This window comes from Sapajus apella, unplaced genomic scaffold (assembly GCF_009761245.1).
Source record: "Sapajus apella isolate SASKATOON/1434 unplaced genomic scaffold, GSC_monkey_1.0 scaffold62, whole genome shotgun sequence".
NCBI classification, from domain to species: Eukaryota; Metazoa; Chordata; class Mammalia; order Primates; family Cebidae; genus Sapajus; species Sapajus apella.
Genome location: NW_022437002.1, coordinates 16113953 through 16124515, shown reverse-complemented (window position 1 = coordinate 16124515; position 10563 = coordinate 16113953). Strand labels below are relative to the sequence as shown.

The following is a 10563-nucleotide window of genomic DNA, read 5'->3' as shown; positions in this document are numbered from 1 at the left end:
AACAAAAAAGTAGGAGGAAGAGGAGGAGGAAAAGGTCAGCCCAGGTGGCAGAGGGGAGCAACAGTGTGATGAGGGTGGACGGGAAGCTTCAGGTGGTTAAATTCTACAGGAGCAGAGAGCAGGTGGCCAAGAGCAAGGAGAGCTAAGCTGAGGTGGTGTCAGGAACCAGAACGTGGAAGTCTGGAATGCCACCCTAGGAGCGTGGATTTCTGCTGAGCCAATGAGGACCCATCAAAACCTCACCAGATTGGCTCCAGCGTGGAAAATGGGTTGAGGAAGTAGAGACTGGGAAACCCAATAGGAAGCAGTCATGACCTGCCAATTGTAACGGTGAATGGGACAAGGGAGGTGGCCATGAAAATGAGGGGAAGTGAGAAAATTCAAGATTTTGAGGAAGTGGCGCCAACAGGACTCTTGGTTGTAGGTGGGGTCATAGGGGAGAAAGGCTTGAGCTTCGGGTCTGAGTGGATGAAGATGCTTCTCACTGACACAGGGAAGCTGGAGAATGAGGGGTTTATGAGGGAGACGAGAAATCAATTTCAGACTTAGTGAATTCAAGCACCTGAAAGAGTTCATGGTTGGATATAAAGGCCTAGAGCTAAGGAGCCAAGGGTGAGCTGGGAAGACATTTAGAAGTAACCTAAGTGTAGACAGTGACTGAAACCACAGGAGGGGTAAGCTGTGGAGAGGGAGAGAAAAGACCCAGCTCAGAGCTCCAACACCACAAACATTTCCAGGAAGATCCTTGAGAAAGTCAGGAAGCAGGGGGAGTAAGAAGTGGAAGGGAACCAGGAGAGCTGTTCGAGAATAGAGCTGACTTCTGCTGAGAGGTTCACAGCTGAGCATGAAACATGCCCACTGGATTTATCACAGGGACAGCTCATTGGTGACCTTGGGAGGAGCAGTTAGGACATGGTGGTGTCTGAAGCTGCAGGGGGTTGAGGAGTGAGAGGTGAGGAAGAGGTTTGACTGCAGGGCTGAATTAACACCTTTAAAAGATTGTGGTTCCCAGATTGGGCGTGGTGGTTCATGCCTGTAACCCCAGCACTTTGGGAATCTGAGGCAGGCAGATCACAAGGTCAGGAGTTCAAGGCCAGCCTAACCAATATGATGAAACCCTGTCTCTACTAAAAATACACAAATCAGCTGGGCATGGTGGTGAGCCCTGTAGTCCCAGCTACTCGGGAGGCTGAGGAAGAATCACTTGAACCTGAGAGGTGGAGTTTGCAGTGACCCGAGAACCCGCCACTGCAGTCCAGCCTGGGCAACAGAGCGAGACTCCGTCTCGAAAAAAAAAAAGGAGGCAGTTTCCATCCTATAAGGAATACAAAATGAGTTTTAAATTTTTTCAAAATAACATAAAAGTATATAAATGTTAAAATTAAACTCTTTCTAAATTATTTTCATTGCAGTAAACTTAATTGCAAATTTGTATTAAAAAATAACTGCTCTTCCCCTGTTCCATGATGCTTATTTGCTGTGTTGTCCTTTTTTTTTTTTTTAAATTAAAAAAAATATACATGGAACGCTTCACGAATTTGTGTGTCATCCTTGCGCAGGGGCCATACTAATCTTCTCTGTATTGTTCCAATTTTAGTATATGTGCTGCCGAAGCGAGCACCCTGTGTTGTCCTTCTTTGTTGGTGCCTCAGCATGTACTTTGTCTACTTGCTAATCCTGCAGGGTTTGGCTCTGATAAAGACCAGGGAAGTGGGAGGCTCACTGGATCCCAGGAGTTCGAAGCTGCAGCAAGCTGTGATCATGCCCCTGCACTCCAGCCTGGGCAACAGAGCAAGACCCTGGCTCAAAAAAAAAAAAAAGGAAAAAGATGAGGGAAAAGGGAGAGGTGAGAATGTGGGGTAGGATGGTTTTTCAGCCATAAAAAAAGAATGAAATGTATTTTACTGCAACATAGGTGGAAATGGAGGCCATTATCCTAAGGGAAACACCTCAGACACAGACAACAAATACCACATGTTCCCTCTTCTAAGTGGTAGCTAAATAATGTGTCCACATGGAAGTAGGGTGTGGAATGACAGAGGAAATTCGGAAGGGTCAGAGGGTGGAGGGGGGTGGCTGATGAGAAATCGCTTAATGGGTTCAGTGATTGTTACTCCAGTGATGGATACGCCAAAGCCCTGACTTCACCACTGTACAAAATATCAATGTAACAGAATTACACTTGTGCCCCATAAATGCATACAAATGAAAAAATCACTTAAAAAATTTAAAAAGGAGGTTTGATAGAGGGAGATTTGGGGCCTTTTTAAATAAGGGAGGCTTTAGCATGTTTACAGGCTACGGACAAGAACCAATTGACTTAGAGACTAAAATGCAAGAAAGAAGGATGAATCAATAAAACAAGAGGTCAAAGGTAGGAGGAGTCCAGAGCACAGAAGGGACGGGCTGCGGGTGTGGAGTCCAGCTGCTGCCCTTCCCTTCCCATAGGCTGCTGGAGGCAAAAGATACCCAGGGAGCACAGTGGCCACAGAGGCAGGCACCGCTGAGGCTGGGGCAGGAGCAGGAGCAGACGCTAAGTGTAAGGCCGGTTGCCTCGCCAGGGGCCGGACGCAGCCACCTCTGCACTCGGCACCTAGCTCTGCCGCAGGGCTCCCCTGGAAGGCTCCAGCTGATGCAAGGCTCCTGGCTGGTTCTCCCACTGGAAAACCCGCCCCATCAAAATCCCGCTCTCCTGGAGTCAATCAGAGCACCCTCTTACCTATAAAAACCCTATGCTCCAGGAAGTTGGCGCGACTTCCCTGGCCCCTTTCCCTGGGACCATGGAACCTCGCCTGGGAGCTGAATAAATTGGATTTTCATTTTCTTATACTGGCCTCAGTTTCCTCACTTTAAACTCGGCAATAACCCTTACATTTGGTGCCGAAACTGGGGAGGAGTTGTAAGACCCCTCCTGGGGGAAACTGACACCTCCACCCGAAGCCGGACCAGGGAACCGCTCCGCCACAATGTAAGACTTCTGCTGCCCGCAGCCTCTCCCGCTGCTTGACTCGTGGACTCCCTGCTCATAATCGCAGCTGCGTCAGGGACTCCTTCCCGTCTCTCCGTGGGCCAGGCCCCGGCCTCATCCCAAGGACCTGAGCGTAGTGGAGACGTCCCTACTCTCTTGTCTTCTCCCCGTAAGGGGTTTCTCAGGGCCAGGAATCTGAGGGAGAAGTCCCCATCTTCCTGAACCCTCTGGTAGTCTCAGGTGTTCGGTGGGACGGCCCGGGACGCTGAGTCGCCCTTTCGATCACCTTCGCAGCAGCGGCTAACGTTTGGGTAATTAGGAGCTCATTACTAGCCCAGGACTAACACCAAACCTCTGGCTCTCAATCTCCAATTCGCCCTTTGGTGAGCCGGCTCCCGCCTAGGTACTTTTGCTTTCTCCCATCTGAGGGGCACCCACCCTTTGTTCGTCTGTAGGCTCTGCCCGTGTTGGGTATAATTTTTTTGCATGTCATAAAAATATGGGTAATCGGGGATCCTGCTTGGACCCTAAGTCATCGTTAGGGTGCCTGGATCCTGTACTGCCCTCGGCCCCTTCGCTGACCTCCTCCTCTTCTTCCAACCCCAATCTGGTCGAAGAACTTTTCCTACCCCCCACTCGACCCACTAACCCTCTGCCATACGCAGACCCCCAACCCCCTCCTACTCCTTCTCTTCCAAGTTCTGATGTGGCCTCTCCTGTTACTGCCCACACTCGTTCACGCAGCTGTTCCAGCGACAGAAACTCCCTCCTTTGTCCTCTCCACGAGGTAGCCGGAGCAGAGGGTATTGTCGAGTGCACGTTCTCTTCTCCCTTACTGATCTGTCCACTATGGAGAAACGCTTAGGATCATTCTCCGTCAACCCTACTGTTTATATCAAGAGATTTCGTTATCTCATTCAGGCATATGCCCTAACTTGGCATGACATTTACGTAATTCTGTCCTCTACCCTCACTTCTGATGAGCGCACCTGCATCGTTGTGGCAGCCAGGGCACACACTGATCAGGTACATCTCATTGATCCTCAGATACCCATGGGCGCGGTGGCGATCCCTAAGGCCAACCCTAACTGGGACTATCAAACTAGCCAAAATGGCCACCACCGCCAAGACCAGATGCTGTAGTGCCCCTTAGTGGGCATGCAGCATGCTTCCCAAAAGGCAGTTAATTATGATAAGTTGTGGGAAATAACCCAGGGTCCCACTGAAAACCCAGCTGCCTTCCTTGACCGACTCACTAATGCTATGGTTCTCCATACCCAGGTAGACTCAGACTCCATAGCAGGGGCTACCCTCCTAGCAGCCCATTTGATCTCAGTCAGCACCAGATATTAGGAAGAAACTGAAAAAGGCAGAGGAGGGCCCCCAAACTCCCATAAGAGACCTGGTGAATATGGCATTTAAGGTCTTTAATGGTCGAGAGGAAAAGGCTGAGGCCACCCGCATGGCCCATCTACAGCAACAGGTGAGCCTCCAAACCCAAGCTCTTGCAGCAGCTCTAAGGCCAGCAGCTTACCAAGCGTCTGGTGTAGGGGGCTCATTAAGACCCCTCCGAAAGGGTACCTCAAGAAAGATCCCGCCTGGGCCCTGCTTCAAATGTGGCTAAGAGGGGCACTGGGCCCGACTGTGACCCTGTCCCATCTGCAAATGGACCGGACACTGGGAGGTAGACTGCCCATTTTGGACTACAGGCTCACCCCCCACACCTCCATGTGAAGGGCAGGCCAATCCAAAGGATGCAGGTCCTTCATTTGAACTCCTCGACCTTATGGACGATTGACGCGGCCCAAACTCGGGGACCCCCATCACCCTTGCCAAGCCCAGAGTAACGCTGCAAGTAGCGGGTAAATCCATTTCTTTTTTTTTTCTTTTTTTTTTTTTTTTGAGACGGAGTTTCGCTCTTGTTACCCAGGCTGGAGTGCAATGGCGCGATCTCGGCTCACCGCAACCTCCGTCTCCTGGGTTCAGGCAATTCTCCTGCCTCAGCCTCCTGAGTAGCTGGGATTACAGGCATGCGCCACCATGCCCAGCTGATTTTTTGTATTTTTAGTAGAGACGGGGTTTCACCATGTTGACCAGGATGGTCTCGATCTCTTGACCTCGTGATCCACCCGCCTTGGCCTCCCAAAGTGCTGGGATTATACGCGTGAGCCACCGGGCCCGGCCAGTCCATTTCTTTTTTAAGTGGACATAGGGGGCTACCTATTCCGTATTGCCTTCCTATTCAAGACCTAGCATACCTTCCCAGGTTTCCTGTTCTAATCAACATCCTTTAGCCTGTGTCCTTGAGGGACACCCCTTTTCCCACTTCTTTTTAAGTATATCCTCATGCCCAGTTCCCCTTTCATGAGATATTCTCTCTCTCTAGCATCCTTTCTACTGGCAATCAGGCTGGGTAGCAGCGCCCTGGGCTACAGTGTCACTTCAGCCGCCCAAATGGCAAGCTCCGTGTGGCCATTGAGGCGTCAGCAGCCTCCCTGGCCTCCCTCCAGCGACAAATCACATCACTGGCCCAGGTAACTCTCCAGAACCGACGAGCCCTTAATCTGCTTTTAGCAGAAAAGGGGGGGTATCTGTCTGTTTCTTCAGGAGCAATGCTGCTATTACATCAATGAAACAGGCCTTGTGGAAAAAATGTCAACGCTCTTTATCGCCTCCAAGAGGACATCCGCAAGAAGCAAAATGCATCAGTCTCACCTTTTAACTGGTGGCAATCCCCCTTGCTTACCTGGCTAACCCCTATTATCACCCCCATCATTGTCATTTGCCTTCTGTTAATGTTGGCCCCTTTTCTTCCTCAGGTTTTTACAGGCCCGCATGAGGGAAATTTCCAGGGTGGCCGTAAACCAGATGCTATTTCACCCCTATGTCTGACTCCCAACCGAGGCACCAGCCAACTGACCCTTCTCCCACACTCCGCCCCTATTCAGCAGGAAGTAGCCAGAAAGAAGCGGCATCCTATATCATCAAAAGGGTCAGAATGTAAGGCCGGTTGCCTCCCCAGGAGGCCGGACGCAGCCACCTCTGCACCCGGCACCAGGCTCTGCACTCGGCACCTAGCTCTGCCGCAGGGCTCCCCTGGAAGGCTCCAGCTGATGCACGGCTCCTGGCTGAAAACCCGCCCCGTCTCAATCCCGCTCCCCTGGAGTCAATCAGAGCACCCAGCTGTTGCTCGTTCCTCCTACCTAGAAAAACCCTATGCTCCAGGAATTTGGTGTGACTTCCCTGGCCCCTTTCCCTGGGACCATGGAACCTCGCCCGGGAGCTGAATAAATTGGATTTTCATTTTCTTATACTGGCCTCAGTTTCCTCATTTTAAACTCGGCAATAACCCTTACACTAAGGGTGGACAAGAACAGGGAAAAGAGAAAGAGGGACGTGGCACCTTTTGGACTGGAACATGGCATCCTGACCCCGATCACAGGGTGCTTTCCTACCAAAGCCTTGAGGGGAAAACAATCGACTCCGTCTTTCCCTCAGCATCCCCCGAGGTGAGGACTAGGGTGATACAGTGTGGATGTTTGTCCCCTCCAAATCTCATTTGAAATGTGATCCCCAGTGTTGGAGGCAAGGCCTAGTGGGACGTGTTTGGGTCTGGTGGGGGCAGATCCCTCACGAATGGCTTTGTGCTGTCCTTGCAATAATGAGTGATTTCTTGCTGAGTTACAAGGCATATACTTGTTTAAAAGAGTGTGGCGCCTCCTGTCTTCTCTCTCTCTCTCTCTCTCTCTCTCTCTCTCTCGCCATGTGACACGCTGGCTCCCCTTCACCTTCCATGGCGATTGTATGCTCCCTAAGGCCTCCCCAGAAGTAGATGCTGCTATGCTTCCTGTACAGCCTGCAGAACCATGAGCCAAAATAAACCTCTCTTCTTTATAAGTTACCCAGCCTCAGGTATTTCTTCATAGCAAAGCAAGAACAGACTAGCACAGAAGAGGAGAAGGACAGCCAGCTAGACTGGGGTGGACCCCTCTGGTCAAGGCCTCCTGCCCAGGAAAGCCCTCCTCCCATGCCGAGCCCCCACTCCTATCCTGCCAGGAGGTCCCCTATCTGTCTCCTGGTAGGATGTGGGGACTGGAAGACCCTTGTCCTGAAATGTCTCCCACCCAGACCTGCCTCCGTTTGCAGGCTTTTACTTCCCACGAGTGATAGTTAAAATACACATTTTTTTTTTTTTTTGAGACGGAGTCTTGGTCTATCTCCCAGGCTGGAACGCAGTGGTATGATCGCAGCTCACTGCAACCTCTGCCTCCCATGTTCAAGTGATTCTCCTGCCTTGACTGGGATTACAGGCGCCTGCCACCATTCCCAGCTAATTTTTATATTTTTAATAGAAACGGGGTTTCACCATGTTGTCCAGGCTGGTCTCGAACTCCTGACCTCGTGATCCACCCACCTCAGCCTTCCAAAGTGCTGGGATTACAGGCGTGAGCCACCACACCTGGCCCTAAAATACACATTTCTGTGGGAGGGGCAGACCCCTGAGAGGAGACACATGGATGGGGGAGGGGAATAAGGACAGAATGCAGAGGTAAGGATACTAAGGCCACTCGGCTAGTGATGTCACTAGTGATGACCCCAGAAAGTCTATGTAGAGGGGCACAGGGTTGCAATTGTTATAACAGGGGATGGGTCAGGGGACAAAACAGTGGGTGTCTGAGGCAGTCGCCCTCCCAGAGTCCTGATGTTCTCAGCATTTTCTGCCAATTAGGCATTTTCTGCCTGGCTTGAGGGAGAATGAGGAATTGTGTTGAGTGTCTAAACTCTCTACAAGCTTCCCCTTGATGCCACTCTGGAGAAAACAGAATCCCAGACTGTGGCCCTGGAGAATCATGCTGGCAGAGCAGGGGTTAAAGCTTCCTGTGAGGGGACCAGCACTCCTGTGAGACCAGAATGTTCCAGTCCAGACTGAGACAGGCAGCTTGGGAAAAATTGCCCATCACCCAATGAATCAGATGCCACGTTAACTTGAGGTCAAGGCCAAGGCCGAAGGGGAGGGGAAGGGAGGAGGCTGCTGACAGGGAAGCTTGGTTCTCTCTGCCCCAGTAACAAGGAGGTGGCAGGGGCTACATAGTAATTGGAAAGCTCTTCCCCAGGAGCTCTCCCACCCACCCCACGCCTGGCTGGAGTGTCTTCACTGCAGTGAGATTCTTCCCATAAAGAGGGGCCTCAAGGTGAGGTGCTCAGGACTCAGAACCTGGAATGAGATGCTAAGGAAAGAGGCTGGAGCAGTGGTTCATGTCTGTAATCACAGCACTTTGAGAGACGCGATCACTTGAGGTCAGGAGTTTGAGACCAGCCTGAATAACATGGTGAAACCCCATTTCTACTAAAAATACAAAACTTAGCCAGGTGTGGTGACATGTACCTGTAATCCTAGCTACTTAGGAGGCTGAGGCAGGAGAATCACTTGAACCCAGGAGGACAGAGGTTGCAGTGAGCCAAGATCACACCACTGCACTCCAGCCTGGGCTATGGAGCAAGAAAAAGTGCTGAGGAAAGGTCTTGGGCTGTCTTTCTCATGTCCAGACAGGGAAGAAAAGTCAGTGCTGCCTGAGGCTTAAAGAACCTAGGCTTGTGCTTCCAGGGTACACAGGATACACAACCCTCTTGATTCTGCTCCTCCCAGCCTCTCCTGCCCTGCTCTGCCCCACCCCCACCTAATTCTGATCTGGCCCAGACTCTCCCCACCCTTCCTCCATAAGGTCAGGGTGGCATTGGGTCACTGCTGCTGCTCTGCCCTGGTCACTGCACCCTGCCCCAGTAGCTATGAGAGTTAGCTGCTCCTTCTCTAAATAATCACATATTCTCAACCAAATGGGGTCAACTCCTTCAGGGAGTTCTGCAACCTCTCTGGGGTACAAAGGGCCATCCCACCGTTCAAATGGAAACCAATTCTGTGGTATAATTTATGCTCCAATGCTCGCTGTGGGTCCAGGCCGAAGACAGTATCCACACACTTGCTCAGCTTTCTTCCTCTGTCCTCGCCTGCTTCTCTCCCACCACTGCTTCTGAGAGGACTACTCCCATAAATCACTGGAACAAAAATACTCATGTCAGACTCTGTTCTCAGGAACCTGACCTAAGAGCCTTCCTTATTTTATTTTATTTTATTTTTGAGACAGAGTTTTGCTCTTGCTGCCCAGGCTGGAGTGCAATGGCGTGATCTTGACTCACCGCAACCTCTGCCCCCTGCCTTCAAGCGATATTCCTGCCTCAGCCTCCCGAGTAGCTGGGATTACAGGCATGCGCCACCACGCCCAACTAATTTTGTATTTTTAGTAGAGACGGGGTTTCTCCAAGTTGGTCAGGATGGTCTCAAACTCCCAACCTCATAATCCTCCCACCTCGGCCTCCCAAAGTGCTGGGATTACAGGCATGAGCCACCGTGCCTGGCCAGAGCCTTCCTATCTCACTTATAACCAGTATCACCCAAGATGCCACATCAACTACAATACATTGTCTCAAAATTCAGCTTTACCTAGTACCTAATACCTTGTGAAACATCCTTTTCTGCTTAAATAGAGTATTGCAGATTCTGTTGCCTGCAGCCAAGAACCTTGACCAAAAAAATGATTCACACCAGAAATGGCTACAGTAACCATCACTCAAGGGAGTGGGAGTCCGACCTAGAAGGGGGACTTGTCTGAGCTGGTTGAGTTTGACGGCAATGAAGATTCTAACAGCAGTAGAGGATTAGACATTATTTATTATTTGTTGTTTGTTTTTAAAAATAATATAATAAAAAATGAGCTCAACGCTGATCCCAAGAGTTAAATGTCATCAATAACATCAATAACTTAGTTCTGTCCATGCCTCCCCCAAGAGGTAACCACTATCTGAGAATATCAGCACATATATAGATGCCTAAATGAAGTACTGTTTTCTTTTGCTTGTTTTTGATCTTTATAGAAAGAGTGGTCTTCGAGACTTGCTTTGTTACCCAAAATTATGTTGCTAAGAAGATCCATGTTGTGGCATGGAAAGGAGTATCATTTATTTTTACTCCTGTGTCATATTCCACGTGTAAGTACACCACAGTCTATCCATTCTCTAGTCAACAGGCACTTCAATGGTTCTTTTATTTGTGCTCTAACATATAGTGCTACTGGCTACATTCCTGTCAGATGTCTTCTGATGTACCTATGCAAGAATTTCTCCTGAGTATATACCCAGGAGTTGACTATCTGGGCATGTGACTGTTCAATAATACAAGATAATGACAAATCGCTTTTCCAAAGTGGTTATTCAATTTATACACCAACCACTAATGTATAGGAGATCTCACTGACCAATAATCTCTTTAGAAAGTTGGCCAGGCACAGTGGCTCATGCCTGTAATTCCAGCACTCTGGGAGGCCAAGGTAGGAGGATCGCTTGAGCCCAGGAGTTCAAGACCAGCCTGGGCAGCATATCAAGACCCCATCGTTTAAAAAAAACAGAGAGAGAAAGAATTATCATACCCCTTAATTTTGGGGGGTTTTTTGGGGAGGTTTGTTTTTGTTTTTGTTTATTTGAGAAAAGGTCTCATTCTGTTACCCAGGCTGGGGGACAGTGGTGTGATAATGGCTCACCGC

The 10563-nt window shown here is 50.0% G+C and overlaps 1 non-coding gene across 1 annotated transcript; it reads right to left on the bottom strand.

Annotated features, from left to right (window-relative positions):
• Nucleotides 1-1514: 1514 nt before the first annotated feature.
• On the bottom strand, nt 1515-1621 carry LOC116529674. Its single transcript, XR_004259603.1, has one exon. It is a non-coding gene; the product is annotated as a U6 spliceosomal RNA (small nuclear RNA).
• Nucleotides 1622-10563: the final 8942 nt, after the last annotated feature.